The sequence below is a fragment of the Perna viridis genome, chromosome 7 (assembly GCF_037379345.1).
Source record: "Perna viridis isolate PV_CMFRI_1.1 ecotype Kerala chromosome 7, ASM3737934v1, whole genome shotgun sequence".
In the NCBI taxonomy this organism is placed as follows: Eukaryota; Metazoa; Mollusca; class Bivalvia; order Mytilida; family Mytilidae; genus Perna; species Perna viridis.
In genome coordinates this window covers 12,127,907-12,149,464 of record NC_142451.1, presented here as the reverse complement: position 1 = coordinate 12,149,464, position 21,558 = coordinate 12,127,907, and positions in this window count along the sequence as shown.

The following is a 21,558-nucleotide window of genomic DNA, read 5'->3' as shown; positions in this document are numbered from 1 at the left end:
TGTGGGCAAAAATCTCACACTGTGCAGATAAAAATCTCTACCTTCAGCTATTTAACTTCATGAATGTAAGTGTCTATTTTAATGGCCACAAAGATTAAACTCCATTGTTACTAATTCAATAGATGGGTTCATTTAGCAAAACAAACAAAAAACAAAAACAACAACAAAAAACAAAGAAACTGGCTGAGCAGCACTCTTTTTAAATAAAGAACCTGCAACATCTGTTATATTTATATTGAGTGATTTTAAGTGATTCTTGTTTTAACTGACCTTATCAAAAATTTAAAATTACAATCTTAACAAGAAATTTCAAGGTCAATCATAAAACAGGTACGGAATTGTGATACGGCGATGCTAATGCAACTGCATGTTTAGAAGAAAGAGCAGTTGAGACTGGCCTTGTCATCAGCATAAGAAATACCGAAGTGCTTAAGGTAAATAATGACAACCGTACCAGACTCAAAATAAAAACAGCTCCTCTTCAATAAATCGGCTCCTTCACATATCTTTGCAGTGTCACGGATGGTTAAGAATGCTCTGAAAAGATATCAAGTGGAAAAGGAAAAGGAATAATAGCCTTTAGAATGATGACAACTATTTGCAGAGCAGGCAATACCATTAATACCAAAATCAAATTGTTCGACTCCAATATTAAGACCATCCTATTATATGACTGTGAGACTTTTTTTGAAAATTACAAAATATCTCACAGACAGGTTACAAGTCTTTATTTACAACTGCTTAAAACAAATACTGAAGATCATATGACCCGAGAAAATCACAAATGTAGATCTATGGAAGAAGACCAAACAACTACCTATAGAATTAAAACAAAAGAAGTGGAAATGGCGCTGGATGGGTTACACCTTACGAAACCAAGCAAACTCTATCACCAGAAAAGCGTTGCAATGGAATCCTCAAGGGAAAAGAAAGTTTGAAGGCCAAGAAACACATGAAGAGGAAATCTACAAGCTGAAATGGAAGCAGAGGAATACAAGAGGCAAGACATGGTCAAACTGTCACAAAATAGAACTATATGGAGGAGTATTGTTGGTGGCCTGTGCCCCATCGGTACCAAAGGCATAAGCAAGTAGGCAAGTATACAATGCAACCGCACAGTAAATATGATTGACCTAGCACAAGTAGTTCATACAAAACTGACAAAATTTGAAAACTTAACAAAAAAAAAAAAAAAAAAAAAAAAAAAACATGGATGAATACGACGCCGACAAAGCAATAGTTTAGCTTTGACTTCTGCGACATTTGTCGCATGTGGAACAAATATAAGCCAATTCATGAAGTTTTCAATTAAAAAAATAAGAATTGTAGCAAAACCATACATGTTAACCCTTCCAATTTACCGGATGACTCCTACAAAATCAATGAATATACTGGAAATTTTTCGATCTCGGAGGTAAGAACGAGAAATAATTGTACGAGAGTTGTAGTACAGAACGACATAAATAAAATGGCAAGTTTTTTAAAGGAACTTTTGAGCAATAAAAAAATTAATCTAAAAAAAAAATTCAAACATGCTGAGGTGAATTCGAGTATAGAATCTCGCACATAAAAATAGAAGATTTGTGGGAGGTTTTTGGTTAGAATTACTATATTTTCTGTGATAAATACCAAATGAACGATTTTGTATAGATATTTCCCACAAAGGTCGTGTCTATGGAGAAAAATCTCTCACATGAACTTTCCAAAGGCTAACAGTAGTGCCAAAACTCTTGCCTTGAATACTCCGATTTAATAACCAATTCCATATATTTATAATAAACACAAGCCACGTGGAAAATTTGTTTCAAATCAGTCGAGGTTGAGTAAAGTCACTGCATAAATAAGATAACAAGATTCATATAGTAAAATTACATGTGTTTTTTAGGGTCACATATATCCAAGACCCAGTTAGATGTATTTAAAAAACCATTTTACGCTGATAATGATGTTGTCTGGGACATATTCATCACAACAGCAGTCCTAAACTTCGAAATAGAATTATTGATAAATTGTTCCTGTAAGTTTTTGAGGCTTTAAGTAAACTAATTATCTTAGAATTTCAGAAATATTGTTTTTATCTTTCTGAGAATATCAGATATATTCTAAGAAAGATAAAACTAATCAATCAGTTATTGACTTCGTATTTTTAAAACTCTTCATACCCATCACTTAGGCACTAGAATTACATGTGTCATGCCACACAATGAAGCCAATCCCCCATAAGTTCATTCATGTTTTTTATTATGAAAAACACTTAATCTAAAAGTTCAATGGCTTCCTCAATTGTTAGGAAAGACGACTAAATAGAAAACATGAAATATTCGGAAAAATAAATTAATTTAACTTTTATCCTGATGATTTTTCTTTAAATAAAAGCTTTTAAGTTATTTCCACAATGAAAGATGACCCTGCTTAGTTACACTTCATTTTTTCTGGAGTTCCTCATCAAGGTCACTACATGAATTCATATGACCCCTGTCAATATGAGATTTGAAGTTACCTGTATTTCGAAACTCCGACAAAATTTGTTTCGTCATAATGCAGTGTAGTGTACACACCTACATGTCATAACAGTATAGACCTTTGTGAGTAACCAAGTTTAATGCATTTTTTTCTGCAATGTCAATATACTTCTGGGTTTCTTTCTTGTGCATGGCACACCTTGTAATAGTGATAAATAATCATGTAAAACTTTATAGCACTAAAAGGTATTGCTATTATAGAGCGAACTTTAATACAGGTAACTTTGGCTGGGGAAACCAAGTTTAACAAATTTCTGTAATATTTTTTCTTTTGTGCATGACATACTTTCTTGTAGTGCTTAATAATCTTGCAAAAATTCAGCAATGCATTTTTAAAGTTATTACTTTTATAGAGTAGACTTTGATACATGTCACTTTCAAATTTTTATGCAATATCTTTAGACTTTTTTTATGTGTACAAAACATTCTTTCTAGTAGTGCGGAATAGGAATAATCTTGCCAAGTATTGACACGGAACACTAAAAGATATTTAAGTTACGAAATCTGTGATGGGCCAACGGAGAAATGAAAAAGGCGATTATCATAAATTGGTCAGCGGGCCCTTATTAATGAAAAACATCACATAACAACTGTGAGGTCTTTATATATAATGCATCTATCGAGATTAGATACAAATCAATAACTTTAGTGCATCAAATTGGTCTTCATTAGACTACATGTACATGACAATGATAAAAACAATGAAAACACAAAAAAGAAAAAAAAAAAAAAAGAAACACCCCCCCCCAAAAAAAAACAATAAAAGAACAAAACAAAAACAGATATTAACATTACACAGAAAAGATCATGTCTTGCACAGTCATATATTTTTCAGCCTGATATAATCTAATCACTTTTACTGTGTAATGTATGACATATACTTTAAAAAAAAATATTAAATAATACTTTTGGCTCAGCAGTCTAGGATGTAAGATAGACTGCTGAGCCAAAAATAGTATTTAATAACAACATATAAGGTCAATATATTTTAATATGTTCCGTCGAAATCTCTACCAATGTCTAATATCCTTCCTCATTTCTGTCCCATTATAAATCTTTACTTATTTTGATATCCTAATTTGTTTAATTCTAGTCTGACATACCAAAACTATAAATTAAATATTTGTTTTCGTATATAGATTACAATATCGGCCCTGAACAAGTGCATTGAAGTTTAAAAGTTTAAATTTATAAATGTCTTGGAGTACATAAATTAAAATATCACACCTAAAAAAATCACGAAAGTTAAAGAGTAATCAAGGGAACCAAGTTTATAGCAGTAATAAAAAAATGTAATCCAGGGACAAAGACCAGACATGGAAAACAGACATACACAACAAAGAACATAAAGTAACTAAAATCATACATACAAAGTAACAAAATCAAATGAGCAACCAGGACTCCGCTAAAAACTGGGAGCATGGACCATGTGCACCGGTAGGGTAAGCGTCCTCTGCTTTTTTAGAAACACCCACCGAGTTGCTCATACAAAAGTCAAGTACGTGGTGGACGGAAACGTGGTAAACAAAAGAGTTTAAACTTTTAACACAATATTTTCATAGAAATAAAGTTTTTTTTACCGCCAAAGTACGTTAATTCTTGTTACTTAATTGTTATAACGAAACTTGGTTTTATGACAACACACCTTCCAAAATATTGTTAGGTGGGATATGGGATAGGTTATTAGTATAAGTGAGTTTATGCAATTTTTAGTATTACAGTGATTGCTAAAACAAATTAAGTGTCTGATTCGTCAATTTTCACCGCTTTTATAAACTACAATAAAACACACAAACACACACACACATAAAGCAAAAAAAAACAAAAACAAAAACAAACACAAACAACGAAAAAAAAAAAACAAAAACAAAAACAAAATAAATTAAAGGTGTATTTTAGGGTTGGGGAAATTGGTATTTACATAATCGCTAACCATGTAGACCCCTTTCAACATATTCAACAGACAATAGTTTGATAAACACTATAGACTCCTGAGTTAGGAGCGCCTTTCAAAACATGTAATTCATTAAATTAAACAACCTAATCGTTTGGTTCTTTCCAGTGAACCAAATCTTCTTAAACAAAAATAATTTTAGTACTCATAAATGTGATACGTGAAAATCACAAATATTTCAATTCCCTTCTGAAAAAGTGTTTATTCCATATAAAAACTCTTAACTGAGTTTATATTTCGTATAAAAGAATCCAATCAAATGAAATCATTTAGCGTATTATCTCCAAGTAATTTAAAACAAAACAGGCAAAGTTATACATGTTATCGTTACTCTATTCGGTAAAGAGGTAGCTACTAAATACTTCCTAATTCTGATGCGGTAACCCAGTGACGACAATGGCGAAATTCAACACATGTTGCTTCCATCATTTTTCTTGTTGGGTGTTGGATCAATTGGGATTTTTGCCTGCTTGTCTCACAAATACTTAACATGAAATACATGTTGAATTTGTCAAATTTACTTAAAATGCCTGGAATGGTAGAGACTAGAAAAAGATGATATTATCATAACAGAGTACACTCAGGACCCTTCCGCTTAGATTAATGAAGTACCCCCCCCCCCCAAAAAAAAAAAAAAAAAAAAAAAGGAAAAAAAAGTGCTGAATAGTGCTTTATTACATTACTGACCTCTTAAAGGTAATAAATTTATAAGTCTGTGACAAATGGAAAAGCTGATAAATACAAGTTGGTCAGAGGGTGCTTATTAAAAGGAAATCATGACAAAGTCATGACAAAATCACCTAGATATGAGGAATCTACCAAAATTAGATGCATATCGAATATTACTTTACTACTTTAGTGCAGCGATTTTGTCTTCCCTGGATTACATAACAATTATCTGATTAATCTTTTTAAACTGATTTTTGGATGTGTTTAATTGTGTTATATTTTTTTTCCACAGTGGCACATTTTTAAGGGGGAGGGTTGTGATCATGCCAAGAAACTTTAACCCCGCCGCATTTTGTGCGTGTCCAAAGTCAGGAATTTCATACCTTTGTGCATTTGTTTGTCTTGTTTCGTTTTCACATTTAGTTTATTTTTATTTTACACGAGTTTATAGGGCAACTCCATCACTGTACCTGTGTATAAGGATGTTTGGGTCCAGCTACAGCCTGCCCTGTGATGTACAATGGGTGACCTTGGGATGACATTTTCACCCCGGTGGGGTCATTGTCTCTTTGACATATTAAACATTCCTATTCTCGTTATATCATTAAGAAAATTTTCCACATAACTAGACAATTATTGAGAACGTTTTCCACATATCTAGACAATCAATGCAATTTAAAGGCATGTCTGATAGATAATTAAGCAATTCTTCTCTTTCATTGATCGTCATTTAATCAAAGATCGATGGCCAATACATTTAAAAATCATCACTGTATGTGTTATACTGATAGCACGGTCTTATATGTACGAGTTCCTCAAATAGACTTTGAACCTGCAATCGCTTAAGAGATTTGAAATACAAATACACAGCATTTAATGACAATATCAGGCTGTAATCTGACAGAAAAAAATATCTCAGAATTGAAAAATCCGAAGGCGACACTTTTCAAAATAGAAATTGGTATTAAAGACATAACGTATTAATTGAGTTTTAAGTAACAGTAGAAATTAGAAAACATCATTTAAAAATTCATTTTTGTATGCACATTAAAAAAAATCTTTTCTTCAAATGTACTATGATGAAAGCAGTAAACTCAAGAAGTAAAATCAAAGATATTGTATTCATATCATCTGTAGCAGTTACAATCACCATTACGTATATATCCTGATATTTATGGGCATTTTTTTATTTAGGGTACAAAAACAATGATTACTTATTAACTGTCAGTCATTTTTTTATATAGACACATTTATAGCTGCAATGTTGTTGTTGCAAATTTGATGTGTATTTATTTGTTACTTTGAATGTATTATTTTAGTTACTTTATGTTCTTTGTAATGTCGGTTTTCCATGTCTGGTCTTTGTCCCTGGATTACATTATTTTGATTTCCGCTATAATCTTGGTTCATTTGATTACTCTTCCATGTCTGGTCCTTGTCCCTGGATTACATTATTTTGATTACCCCTCTAACTTTGGTTCCCTTGATTACTCTTCCATGTCTGTTCCTTGTCCCTGGATTACATTATTTTGATTACCGCTATAATCTGGGTTCCCTTGATTACTCTTCCATGTCTGGTCTTTGTCCCTGGAATACATTATTTTGATTTCCGCTATAACTTTGGATCCCTTGATTACTTTTCCATGTCTGGTCTTTGTCCCTGGAATACATTACTTTGATTTCCGCTATAACCTTGGTTACCTTGGTTTGGTTACTCTTTAACTTTATAGTTCATATATAATAATCACATTCAAGGAATACGATTGGTCTTCCCTTAATTATATCACCTTTACCAGATAAACTTTCTTAGTTATATGGAGTTAACTGCAAATTGAACAAAGGTTAAAATATATATTGTTAAATGATACAAAGTTTAAACCTCCTTGTCATTTGTTTATTCTACTACCGATGAACATTAATAAAAAAATGAACGTTTTGAAAAAAGAGGAAATCTTTACCTTAAAGTCATTTAATTTTATTCGCTTTTCATCGAAATTGATTTGTATTTTGTCGTTTTATTTATATTATATAAAACTACAAAATATTACAGTAAATATTTGTCAACATTCAAAACCTCCTGCAATTTTGAAATGGATTGAAGGTGATATTCTGCAAAGAGTTTACAAAAGTTACAGTTATGATTTTTAAGCCTGAAAGCGAATGAACCAAAAATGTACATATCACACTGGACAAATAGAATTGATGTAAACAATACAATTGATTTTTCAAAACAATGCAGACATTATAACGACCTATTTTGTTTCTCTATTTCTACAATGCCTCAAATTTCCCGTCTTATATAGGTGCGCAACATTGATAGATTTATTATGAAATTACCTGAAATTATGTACTTTCATAAAGACTAATAAATAAGTAATATATGATGGAACAGTTTGGAATGTTTTTGTGTGTGTGGAAGAAAAGGCATTAAACAATGAAGTTGGAAAATAGTATAACTTATTTATGCAAGTCGCATATATTTCTCTATTTGCAAATTGTAAATTCTAAATCCAATTCATCTAGAATTTTCTGCTCTATGTTCTTGACCAATTCATGAACAAAATTTTACAACTAAAATGAGTGTTTTAACCATTGGAGACACCAAAGATTTAGAATCCATTCATAGATCAAATTTTCAAGTGGAATAGAAAGAAACACAAGACAATATTGACTTGTTTACATGCAGACACGACATAAGCATTCACATTGAAGTGTCTCATATTCTACTATACCATCAGGCCTTAGTTAAAATATATATTGGCCCTTTGTCGACTTAAAATGGTAACTGTGGATTGGCAGGTAGAAAAATAATCATTTACAATTTAGAATCCTAAATTTGGAAATAAAACAATGAAATGTTACATATCTTTCCAATGATAAAAAATAAGAATAAAACTTTTTGTGTAGGTCATTTTTCTTCTGGGTACTAAGTGAAAGGCAAAAAAATATAAGTTGAACGCTCAGGTATACCCCACTGATACAGAACGCCTTTTCGTGCTAGAAGTACCCCAGTGATACAGAACGCATTCTCGTGCTAGGAGTACCCCAGTGATACAGAACTCTTGTCGTACTAAGGATACCCCAATGATGCAGAACGACTTTTCGTGCTAGGTATACCCCAGTGATACAGAACGCCTTGTCGCGCTAGGCGTACCCCATTGATACAGAACGCATTCTCGTGCTAAGAGTACCCCAGTAATACAGACCAACTTGTCGTACTAAGGATACCCCAGTGATACAGAACGCCTTTTCGTGCTAGGTATACCCCACTGATACAGAACGCCTTCTCGTGCTAGGTGTACCCCACTGATACATAACGCCTTGTCGTACTGGGTATACCCATTGATACAGAACGCCTTGTTATACTAAGTATACGCCACTTATGCAGTAAGTTGATGGCAGACAGCAACCTTTGTCGCTTACAAAGTATGCCTCATCCATTGAAAGCCGTATACTAAATTAAAATTAATCTGTCTTTTAGGAGCCAAGAATTTTTTTGCTTCGAAAACTTAGATGGTAGATGGATGGATAGATGGATAGACAGAAGAACAGAGGGACTGGCGGACATACAATGCGATTTTAAGATACCACCACCAGATGAGTGAGGTATTATAACGGGCCTCACAGTTCAAAAATGGCATCTTACAAATAATAGTTAGTATTTTTGCAACATTGTGTTTGTGAGTTTTATATGTACTATGTCATTTGTAGTTAATATATAAACTACTCATCATTTGTATCTTATCTTTAGAAGATTTTGTCCTGAGATCATTGATCCAATCTGATTTATCAAACTTTAGATATGTAAAGCCTGTCTTTGGTATAGTAGATATCGTATTAAAATGACTTTGATAAAGAAATCAAATAATCATTTCCCTGACTTCTTGTAGGATATCTTTATGAAATAGTACAAGCCTGTGAAAATATAATCTATTTTAATTGTAGCTATTCAATCAATCAAATCTGTGACCTTTGATACCCACCTTTACAGTCATCCCCTCACAAAAAAACCTAAAGTCAAAATAAAAAAAAATCACCAAACCAGTACTTGATGTTGCGTCAGTCTTAATTCAAACCAACAATATGGCACACTTATATCAAACTTCAAATGTTAAAAGTAATTGCAGAGAAAACTTTAGAAAAGGAGGGATAGACAGAAACGTCATTTTCATTACAATATCAAAACATGAATCACTCCCAATATTACTTACTGCCCACTTTCCAACATTCTTATGGCTTAATTGACTACAGTCTGATGTTATATTTAAAACGAAGTATAATTTTTTCCACTTTCATACTCTCCAATTAATCAAATATTTTGATTTTACACCATGGGGCATTCCAAAAACAGGCAACTTGACACAACACTGAGCTTTTAATTATCTCTGATGGACGTTTAGGCACATACATGTACAATATACCATTATCCTAGCAAATAGATTATTAACACCACACTGCTATTTTTTAAGTAATGTTAATTAGCTATAAAGTGGACCAGTAATAAACAAATTCCATTCTTAGAACATTCATACTTTAAACCAAAACAAACAAACAATCAAAAAAGAAAAACAAAATCAATAAATAAAAATAAACAACAACAACAATAAAAACAACAAAACCACCTATGAATTGATGAAATGTTACATAACTTCATTATTATACTGGAAAATGTTTTATGTTTAATACATATGGAAATATTATGTTTAGGACCAGTATGGACAAATGTGTTTCATACACATCAAAATTCATTCAAATGTGTTGTCAAAAAATTATATGAAATTTATATGCTATTCAGATAAAAAAAAAACTTCACACATAATGTCTATGCACATGTTCTTAAGTAGCAGTCTTTATGATAAACAACTGCGCCTAGAGAGTACCTGTCCCCATGATGGATTTAGGGTGAAACAATGTCCAAAATTATCCTCGCAATCAAAATAACAGTTGTGTAAAAGTTCAAAATGAGTAAAACGAAGGGTACTGAATTAACTGAAATAATCCCTTAAAAATATGGAAAATTCATAAATAGGAATTTCACCAAAATATACACTCACAAACTTAATAACAAATAACTGCATGGTTAGAAGAAAAAGTCGAAAAAAGTAAACAGACCGTTGCAACATCATTACAAACACGTGTAAAGTTTGAAGTTTATTGAACAAGCACTTCTCGACTTATGGCGCCAGATATTAATACAGACGGACAGACGAACGGACATTAGTATACCATAAGACGACCCGTTTTTCAAAGGTGCATAAAATTAGACAGGAGATACTTATGCATGTCAAAAACCCACAATATTAGCATATATATTTCTAACTCAGAAACAGATACAGACAACATAACCAGTCTTAGTTTTTCATTCGGTTGTTGCACTTTTGATATTAAAATGAAATAGATTATGTTAATATTTGACACGTTAGAAAAGTAATTGTTCATGATTTGGATTATTTCTGTGAAAGAATTGTGTATGGTTTTCACAAATTTTCAAATGCTTAACATGAAAGTCCTAAATATATAAAGGAATATGTTAATTTGACTTGCAACAAGCTTTCTGATTTGTTTGTTCTCTTGAAGTCAACTAAGTAATTTTGTAGAACGTGCTTTGGTACTGTAACGTCAGAAACGTCGATCGCTCTTCATTCCGCGATAGAAATTATCCAAAATAAAAGATCGTTTTGATAACGAACAAATTCTTTATATTTAGAATTTAATCCATTCAAAATTAGAAATGCTTTTAATTTTTGAACAGGTTATACAAATGGTTTTGGTCAGTTTAGACTTGGAACGGTTTATAGGGGTAAACTGCCACAAACCATATTATTTCGTATAACCTGTTACACTATGAGAAACGTTCCATAAACAAAATGCTGCCCAGGGCACGGTCTTTGTACGACCACAGAACTATAGACACAGACATGATATAGGTTTTTTATTTTGATTGCGACATTAATATGATATTTGACACATGATTAAAATTGACCAGAATCAAATGGTTGCAGTAAAATCAATCAAGACCTTCCGTATGGCACCTTGTAGTACAATTTCAAGGCAATCCATTTACTTTTACTCAAGTTATCAGTCAGAAATGAGGAAAAATACATGTTTTTGACCCCCCTGTGGCTCTTTATTCTGACTTTAATCAAGTCACAAACCCCCCAAAATCAATCAATCCCAGCCTTTCTTTCATGCATGACACTTATAGAAAATTAAAAGAAATTTTTGTCTGGACACAAGGAAAATGTTTGTTTTGGCCCATATTTTGCTCCTTATTCCTAAAACCTTTCAGTCTTAACTCCAAAATCAATCTCAGTCTTCATTTCGTGGTTTGGCACCTTGTTATACAGTTTCTAAGAGATCTATTCACTAATCGTCTTTGTCTGTACATTAGGAAAATGCTTGTTTCTGGTTTCTCTTTTTTTTCAAAATTAACCTTTGTCTGACCATTGCGGTATAGAATATTGTGGAATAATATCGTTGACATTGATATGCTTTTACTGGAGTCGAATAGGTCAATTCTACGAAATGCTTATTTTTTTTTATTTGCTTGGGCCTACTTGGTCCCTAATTCTATAATTTTTGGGGCTATAACCTCCAAAACCGAAACAAACACCCTGTAGTAGTTTGGAACCTTGTTATTTTAATTTCATAAAGATCAACCAACAAATATTTAAGTTATAGCACGAAAACCAAGAGTCTACGGACGACAACAATGGCAATGACAGCGTCATAGCATTATCCGACCGCCACTTTCTTGATCACTTAAGACAGGTGTTTTTATATACAGTTAAATTTTACATAGAATGCACTACAGATCAGATCGATAAATTTCTTTTCAGACAGGGTATTGTTGATTTCAGGTGGTCGCTTAGAGTTTTAACTGTACTACAATTTTACCTGAGTTTATAGTACCAAGTGCAATCGGTGCAAGTTTCATTAATATTCTTTTGTTTCCTTCGTGAAAAGTCAAAATTTATTCTCTATAAAATGATATCCAAGCCAAAGAAATTCTGTATTCTCGCCATTTCAAAAGCCAATACTTGACATTTATTTAATCTTCAGAATATTTATGTCATCCTGCATTTAAAACCAGTTGTAATTGAAGACAGATCATTAAATATGATTTGCGAATAAAAATCTTTATTTTCTAAAGCTTTCTGTCACTTGTATATACTAGACTACATGAACAAAAAGGATCATGCACTCATAAAATTCTTTATTTACTTGTAACAGAACCAAATTAAATTTTTAGGTAATTTGACAAAAGAAAAAAAAAACTAATGTAACTGAAGCAAAATCAGTGTATCCTCTAGAAAATTACAGTAAATACAATAAAGCTGCAACTTATTTGAAAAAAAAAATGAAAATCAAATAATTAACATGTTTCTAATCTTCAGAATTGTGTTTTGTCATACTACAGTAAAAACCATTGTTACCAGTGCAATTAATATACTATATGTTACCAATGTATGTGCAATTATCTTTTAACAAACGTTTCAAAGTAACATATTATTTCACGAAACAGTAATAATGAAATGTATACTAGGTATGAGGATGAACAATGTACTTAGTAAACAAATACAAGCCGCGTTTTTTTCACAGTATTTGAAAACGTGAGACAGTGTGGGTTTTTGTCTACATTAACGACTCATTACATGATATTAAACGTTCAAATCCTAAAGCTGGTTATATTGATATCATTAGATATGCCCCATCTCTTGCAGATGATACCAATCATCGGTAATAACCGACTATTGTCCAACATATGCTGAATGTCTGCTTCGATTATTTTAGAAAGTGGCGCTTTCGATTCAGTGCAAACAGTTATCCTAAAGAAAGAATATCGTTTGGCTAGATCATTCAATCTCAGCTTTCGCGATATAGATGACGTATTATCTTTAAACAATCCTAATTTCGGGGATTTGATACATCGCATCTACCCAAAAGAACTTGAGATAAAGGATACTACAGACACTGTAAAGTCAGCCTCTTATCTTGACCTACACTTAGAAATCGATGGTAAAGGAAAACTATTGACCAAACTTTACGACAAACGTGATGACTTTTCATTCAGAATTGTCAACTTTCCTTTCATCTGTGGCAACATCCCTTCAGCACCTGCGTATGGAGTGTTCATATCACAACTCATACGTTATGCCAGAGCTTGCCGAAACTACGCAGACTTTTTGTATCGCACTAGAACTCTACAAATAGGCTTCTGGAACAGGTTTATGTTGCTACAAGATTGAAGTCATCACTACAGAAGTTTTATGGTCGTCATCATGAACTCGTGGATCATTATGGTGTATCCATCTGCACCATGAAAACTGATTTATTCAACGGTTCAATGTTTTCCTTTCCTCGTTTGTCTACCCCGTTTGACTTTATATGAGCAACTCGGCGGGTGTTTCTAGAAAAGCAGAGGACGCTTACCCTACCGGTGCACATGGTCCATGCTCCCAGTTTTTAGTGGAGTCTGAGTTGCTCTTTTGCTTTTGTTACTTTGTCTGTATGATTTTAGTTACTGTATGTTCTTTGTTGTGTATGTCTGTTTTCCATGTCTGGTCTTTGTCCCTGTATTACATTTTTTTGATTACCGCTGTAACCTTGGTTCCCTTGATTACTCCTTCATTTTTCTTCGAATTTGAGACATCCTCCGGTAGACAACGTATGGAAAATAAGTGGAAACATTGCACCTGTGGCAATTTAAGTATTTAACTGAACTCGCATTTCAAATAATTTGACAGAACTTTTAATTTTTTTGTACAAAAAGAAATTGCAACTACGCTATTATAAAGGAATTTTATCCGATGGTACCAACCCAAATGTTATAATACAACTTAATTAGTCTTCTACTTTTCCGTCTTTAGTGTATAGTTGCGAAATGTAGACTAATTTGTAAACTAAAGATTTGTCATTGTTGAATGAGTAATCAAGGGAACCAAGGTTCTAGCGGTAATCAAAAGAATGTAATCCAGGGATAAAGACCAGACATGTTAAACAGACAAACACAACAAAGAACATAAAGTAACTAAATACATACAAAGTAACAAAAGCAAATGAGCAACTCGGATTTCACTAAAAACTGGGAGCATGGACCAGGTGCACTGGTAGGGTAAGCGTCCTCTGCTTTTCTAGAAACACCCGCCGAGTTGCTAATAAAAAGTGAAGTCCTGGGTAGAACAAGAGGAAAGAAAAAGTATGACTAGTTGAACAAATCAGTTTTCATGGCGCAGATGGATACACCATAACGATCCACGAGTTCATGATGACGACCTGTGTGTTAGCGATGGACGTTTCTGGCATAAACAAGTTTTGAAGAAAATAGTGAATCGAAATAGCTCTTTAACTCAAACTCACAATTAGAAGTATATAGAATCAACAACAGTGATTTTTCTACATTTCGAAATACCAAAACATCTCTGACATGCTAGGATTATATACTGAGAAATTTGAATGAATGAATACATTATTTCTTAAATGTTTCCTAATTAGCCATCATAAATATCATTCTCCCATACATTTAATGTGTGATCGACATGATCTTGTATCTGGTACAACCATACAGATGGTTGGATAATTGAAGCACAAACACATTTCATGATCAAATTACGGTATATCAATAGGCATTCTATTACAAATTAATGTGTAGGGATATCACACTTGGCTTTTAATATCATAGAGAAAAAAATTCAACGGTTCAAAAATATATATAGCAGGATAATATCTGATATATAATGAATGTGGATGACATCATACTACTGTGGAAGATGACTGTGTTAAGTGAAAATCTTCTAACCGCCTTTTGTTGTATCCAATAGAAACAGGTATATTTATTCTTGCTTTGATCATTAATGGATTATTGTTCATGAAATACTAACTAAATAATCATTTCACTTTCAGTAAAGGTGTTCCTGATTGGAAAACTGATAATATATATATATATATTTATATATATCTTAAATATGAATGAGACAACAAGTAGCGGTAGAGGAAATTTTGTAGCAGCTGGCTTAAATATTGGATCAGCAATTCTTTCATTGGTGATGAATTCTATAGTTTTCCTTGTTTTCATGGTGACACCAGGGTTGCGGAAGAACTTATTTTACCGTCTCTTGTTCGTAATTTATTTGTATCACTCCATAGGATCCCTAGCAATCATTATACAATATGTACAGTTATATATTGCAGTCGAACTTAATTTCATTTGTAAATTATCTACAATTTTTGGAGCTGGAACAAGAACAGCATCCATCACACAAATAGGAATCATAGCTCTGGACCGATATCAAGCTTCCATAGCAACTAATAAAGCAATATCTTTGCGAAGAAGATTGCGACTCGGGATTTTTTCGGGTGTTATTAATTGTTTAATATTTGCATCATATACAACACTGGGTTTTGTTTGGTCTGATGGAAAATCTTGTTTTACAGGTGATATCGATCGCTATGGAGCAATCTCGGAAACAGTTTACAGGGTAACATCTTTTTGGATTCTTATATGTGTGTTTTGCATAGAAATACCACTTTGCTTACTCACATTTCTTAGAATCAAAAAATTATGCAGGAAAATTGGAGTAGATATGCCTTTACGTAGCAGAGGAGAACACAAAGTACCCCAGGAGATTTTACCATCACCATTTGTACAAGGAAACATGAAATTGAAAATCAAAGCACTAAAAGTACTCTCTCTTCTAGTAACTGCTCATCTTGTTGTTTTTGTGCCACAAGTGATCATGGTTTTCTTAAATCATTTTCACCAAACAGACATTCTCATATATCTCTATAATTATGGACTCCTGATACAAATGATTAATTTCCTGACTGATGCTATCATATGTCTTGTTACAGTTAAGCCATTCCAAGAAGCATGTTCCTTGTTTATGAATAAATTTCCAGAATGTTGTGGTAAATAAAAACAGGTATTATAAATTTGAGGAAATCATAATTATGACCATGTTCAATTTTAAGCAATTTATAACCAAGAAAATATCTACAATTGAAATTATCAAAATCATGACAAGTCCACTTGTTGACTAACCAAAACCATTACAATGTTAACATTTGGTCACTTAGAGATCGATGGCAAAGGAAAACTATTGACCAAACTTTATGACAAACGTAATGACTTTTCATTCAGAATTGTCAAATTTCCTTTCATCTGTGGCACTATTGCTTCAGCAGCTGCGTATGGAGTCACACGTTATGCCAAAGCTAGCCGTCATACGACAATTTAAACAAAACCTTGTTGTTTCGGTTTATTTTGACTTCACATTTGTAATTCCGTCGGGGTAATTTTGTACTCGGCGGAGGGGAACCTCAACAAACCAATACTAATACCCATATAAATAAAAAATAGTGAAATACTTTGTCTTGGTTTAATAAGCTTATTTAAAAAAGAAAACAATTTTTATCTTAAAATGAATACTATCACAAAATAAGTTATATTGAAATCATCAAAGATAAATGCACACCTTAAACAAATCAAATTCACTTCTAAGATTACATCCGCCACTCTTGTAACTAGCTAAGTGACAAAGGTGTTTTTCGTCAAACTTAAATAGCGAACTGGTTAGCTGGAGTCATAAGGTAAAGTGTACATTGTCCGAATGGTGAATTTTTCAACTAGTATTTTCTTTCCAAAAGAAGTTAAGTAAATATAACTTATACTTTTTTCGCCCTTAAAAATTATGCAATATTAGTTCTATTTACCCGAAGGTTATCTTTAAAACATTTCCGTTGCGTAATCAAACCCTAATTTTCGTTTTTATTATTTATCACTTTTGCCTATAAACATCATGAACTAACTTTATATTAAAATCTGACATTTATCACAGAACAAAATTCATTTCAAAACATTGCTGAATTGATCGATAATAAAAAAAAAAAATATGAAACATCATTTCTTTTTGTTTACTATCGGTGAAAAATCCGATTTTCTGATTGGATAAAAGTTAGCCATGTGTCATTCTTAATTCCACAGATGCAGTGTTCATATCACAACTCATACGTTATGCCAGAGCTTGCCGAAACTACGCAGACTTTTTGTATCACGCTAGAACTCTAACAAATACGCTTCTTCTGCAACAGGGTTATGTTGCTACAATATTGAAGTCATCACTACAGACGTTTTATGGTCGTCATCGTGAACTCGTGGATCGTTATGGTGTATCCATGAAAACTGATTTATTCAACGGGTCATAGTTTTCCTTTCCTCGTTTGTCTACCCCGGACTTGACTTTATATGAGCAACTCGGCGGGTGTTTCTAGAAAAGCAGAGGATGTTTACCCTACCGATGCACCCGGTCCATGCTCCTAGTTTTAGTGGAGTCCGAGTTGCTCATTTGTTTTTGTTACTTTGTATGTATGATTTTAGTTACTGTATGTTCTTTGTTGTGTATGTCTGTTTTCCATGTCTGGTCTTTGTCCCTGTATTACATTCTCATTCTTTTGATTACCGCTATAACCTTGGTTCCCTTGATTACTCTTTTGAATCTCCACCAGCCAATACCCGAAGAAAAACGGACCAAAAACCGGTCATTATCATAACATTTCACGATAATGACCAGCAGGAGATTTTGAGTGACGTTAATAAAACGCAGTTGCGATTCAGACGTGCATGTGACAAAGTCACACTTCTTTATATGTTCAACAAATGATCAAGGATATGGTTCCTCAATGAAATAAACATAATAGTTGTTATATTTGGGTTCTTCATGGCCACGTAATCTATGTGCCAGGTTACGAAAACATCTTTGAAACACTCTTTTTCTTCATTACATGATTCGAAATTTCCTTATACCAGAATGTGTTGAAGATGAATAACTCATACATCACCAGATAAACTTTCCTCTATAGTACATTTTCATATATACGGAAAGAGTAATCAAGGGAACCAAGGTTATAGCGGTAATCAAAAAAATGTAATCCAGGGACAAAGACCAGACATGGAAAACAGACATACACAACAAAGAAATAAAGTAACTAAAATCATACATACAAAGTAACAAAAGCAAATGAGTAACTCGGACTCCACTAAAAACTGCGAGCATGAAGGATGGACACATATAATGGTGGTGGCATAAGGAAAAATATCAGAAGGAACGACAAAAATCCTGGTGATGACGAAAGAATGGATAGCAGAAGGAAGGACAGATATCGCGATAATGATAGCAGGGCAGATGGGTAGAAGGATAGAGAGATAACACAGTGATGATAGAAGGAAGATTGGCAGAAAGAAAACAATAGACATCCTGGCAATGACAGATGGGCAGATGGGCAGAAGGAAGAACAGACATCCTGATCATATTACACAACCAATTCTAAAATAGAATCAATTAATCTCAAAAACTACAAACAAATTTTAACACTTATTAGAAACATAAATTGCCTAATGTTCCCTTAGTCTTGTTCATACCAAATTATAGACAGAATCATTAGACCCATAGAATGAATCACTAAAATACCTAGTCTTCATAAGAACTAAGTACAGTAAAACCTGACTATACGTATATCAATTTGAATGCATTTTGAACTTAGGTAAACCAAACACCTGTCTAAATCTATCTAATTTTAATTTATGGAGGTAGACCCAGGGTAAGGGACATAACACTTGAAATCAGTGATTTGTTTGTATCATATTCAATTTCCTAACATATCAAACTATCATTTGAAACAGAATGAAATCAATCAAATTACTTTTATGCGTACTTGATATTGATGTTAAATGCTTACCCAAACGTACCAATGATTTGTATGAGTTATGTCCCTCAGCCTAGGTCTGCCTCCTTAAGTCCATAAGAAGTTAGGTATAGACCGTTTTAATTGTATCATGTCTCCTCATTTACTATTGTTTTTTTTATATAAAAAAGGTTTAAGTTCACATTTTATATAATGTCTTCTGTTTATTATAATATTTCTAAGTTCATTTCATATATGCGCTATCATAAATTTTGGATAGATGATTAAAAAGTGCTGTTGTTAGTGTGTTATATATATATATATGACAATGGATGGTGACGTATGTAGACCTAGTGGTAGATATTAGAAGAAAAAAGCGCATATGGTGAAACGCAACAAGTGCACCAGCGTATAACTTTGATACAAAATCTTAAATACTATCAGAGATCACCAAAAGGTCCTTCAGTAAGCTATGGAAGCCCTGGTAACAACAGTAATATAATTTGCGGTAAGAGTAGGATTTCACTTCTTCAATATAAATATAAAAAGTAAAATAACGACCAAAAGTCACATTAATGGCCAACATTTCTTGACTTTAACAGTAGAACATGGTGTTTTAGGTGCCTCTTCAAAAACAAACAAGAGTAAGACCCGCACTTTAGTCCACTCAATGTAGCAAAATGTTACCCTTAATCTAAACAAATTGCAACAGAAGATATTTAAGTACTAAGCTATGACATTATAACCAAATGTAAAGAACCTCGAGATTGAGGACTTCAAGGCTAAACTACTTGACTGTTCTTGCAAAAACTCTCCATTCAAATATGGTCTTTCCGGTCACGTCGTTACGGGAGATTTGTCCATCATCAAACACGAATCTCTGCGTAATATCATTTCTAAAGGTCCCAAGTACCTTGAACCACGCTCCATAAATTGGAATTGTAACTTTAAAGTTCTTATGGATGCCATAGAGGACTACACACGAAAATGGATAAAACAAAAACAAGAAGACATTGATTCTCTGTCGGAGTGGTTGAAGACCGTGAGGTCTTTAATTTTGAAAAGTTTTAAGTAGGTCAATGAGTGCCAATGCTACATCAATTTTCAAAGACCCAGATGTAGCAAAAACATTGTCTACTATACATGAAAAATATGTTGTTGTACCAGCAAAGCCCAAAACAACATTGTTTTTGTCTGCAAAACGTTTTACATCCAATGTTTATTATCAGCGGTAGACGTAGAGGATAATAGCAGTGATAAGACCTATACTGCTACCACACTCTCCAAAGACCAGACATGGAAAACAGACATACATAACACAGAACAAAAAGTAACTAAAATCATACATACAAAGTAACAAAAGCAAATGAGCAACTCGGACTCCACTAAAAACAGGAAGCATGGACCAGGTGCACAGGTAGGGTAAGCGCCCTCTGCTTTTCTAGAAACACTAGAAATACATCGCACTCTATCATCTTATTCCTTGATAAGGTTTCTTGATCACCATATTTTGATGTGTTACAAATCCAATTTATATTGCTACAATGTAGGACAAGTCAATTAACTTTGTCATAAATGCCATTACAAGGAATAGTCCAATTTTTCCATTGATACCATAAAGGATTCCAGTTAAGCAAAAATAGATAAAACAAAGTTATAGGTTTCCTATGTGACACCTAAAATTGATTGTATGAGAGTCGGGTGTCATTTCTATTTTGTTTTAGTAGTTGATTTCACTCAACAGTGGAAGTATCCTGGTTCCCGGGACTACGCTCCAGGTATTAGCTACTAGCAATACTATCTCACAAGTAAAATATTCTGAATTTTACAGTGTATAAAAACTATGCATCACCTGACAACTCAAACTGAATGAAAATTCATATTTTCCAAGACGAATTTGTAATGCTACCCACACTAACCATACGACAAAACGGACTAAACTGCAAAAGAGAAATAAACTTTTCATTTGTTTTCAATGGGTATTAAGATTTTATAAACATAGTAATTTCTGTTGATCTATATTTGTATATGTGTAACATACTGAATATTACGATCGGGAACCAGTCTACAGTGGAAGTTGCTCAGAACTGAATGAATGCAACTTCATAGTAATAAACAATTATGTAAAAACACAACTTGAACTTGCTTGGTCAATGCTCCCAGTGTTTAGTGGAGTCCGAGTTGTCCATTTACTTTTGATACTTATCTTATGTTCTTTGTTGTGTGTGTCTGTTTTCCAAGTCCGCTCATTGGCGCTGGATTACATTCTTTTAATTTTCACAAGAATCTTGGTTTCCTTGATTACCCTTCCAACATTTTCTACAACTGACTGCCAAATACAACGTAGCAGCTGACTTTTCACATTGTAAATAGCTAACAGAGCCTCATTAGATTTAACACTTTGACTGTCTTGATTGTAGAAATAATTATCACTAGCTGAGTGAGATGTATATGTATTAAATGGAAAGCCATGAAAACTGATTTATTCATCGTGTTATAGTTTTCCTTTCTTCTTTCGTCTACCTCGGACTTGATTCTTATAAGCAACTCGGCGGGTGTTTCTAGAAAAGCAGAGGACGCTTACCCTACCGGTGCACCTGGTCCATGCTCCCAGTTTTTTAGAGTCCGAGTTGCTTTTTTGATTTTGATACTTTGAATGTATTATTTTAGTTACTTCATGTTCTTTGTTGTGTATGTCTGTTTTCCATGTCTGGTCTGTGTCCCTTGATTACA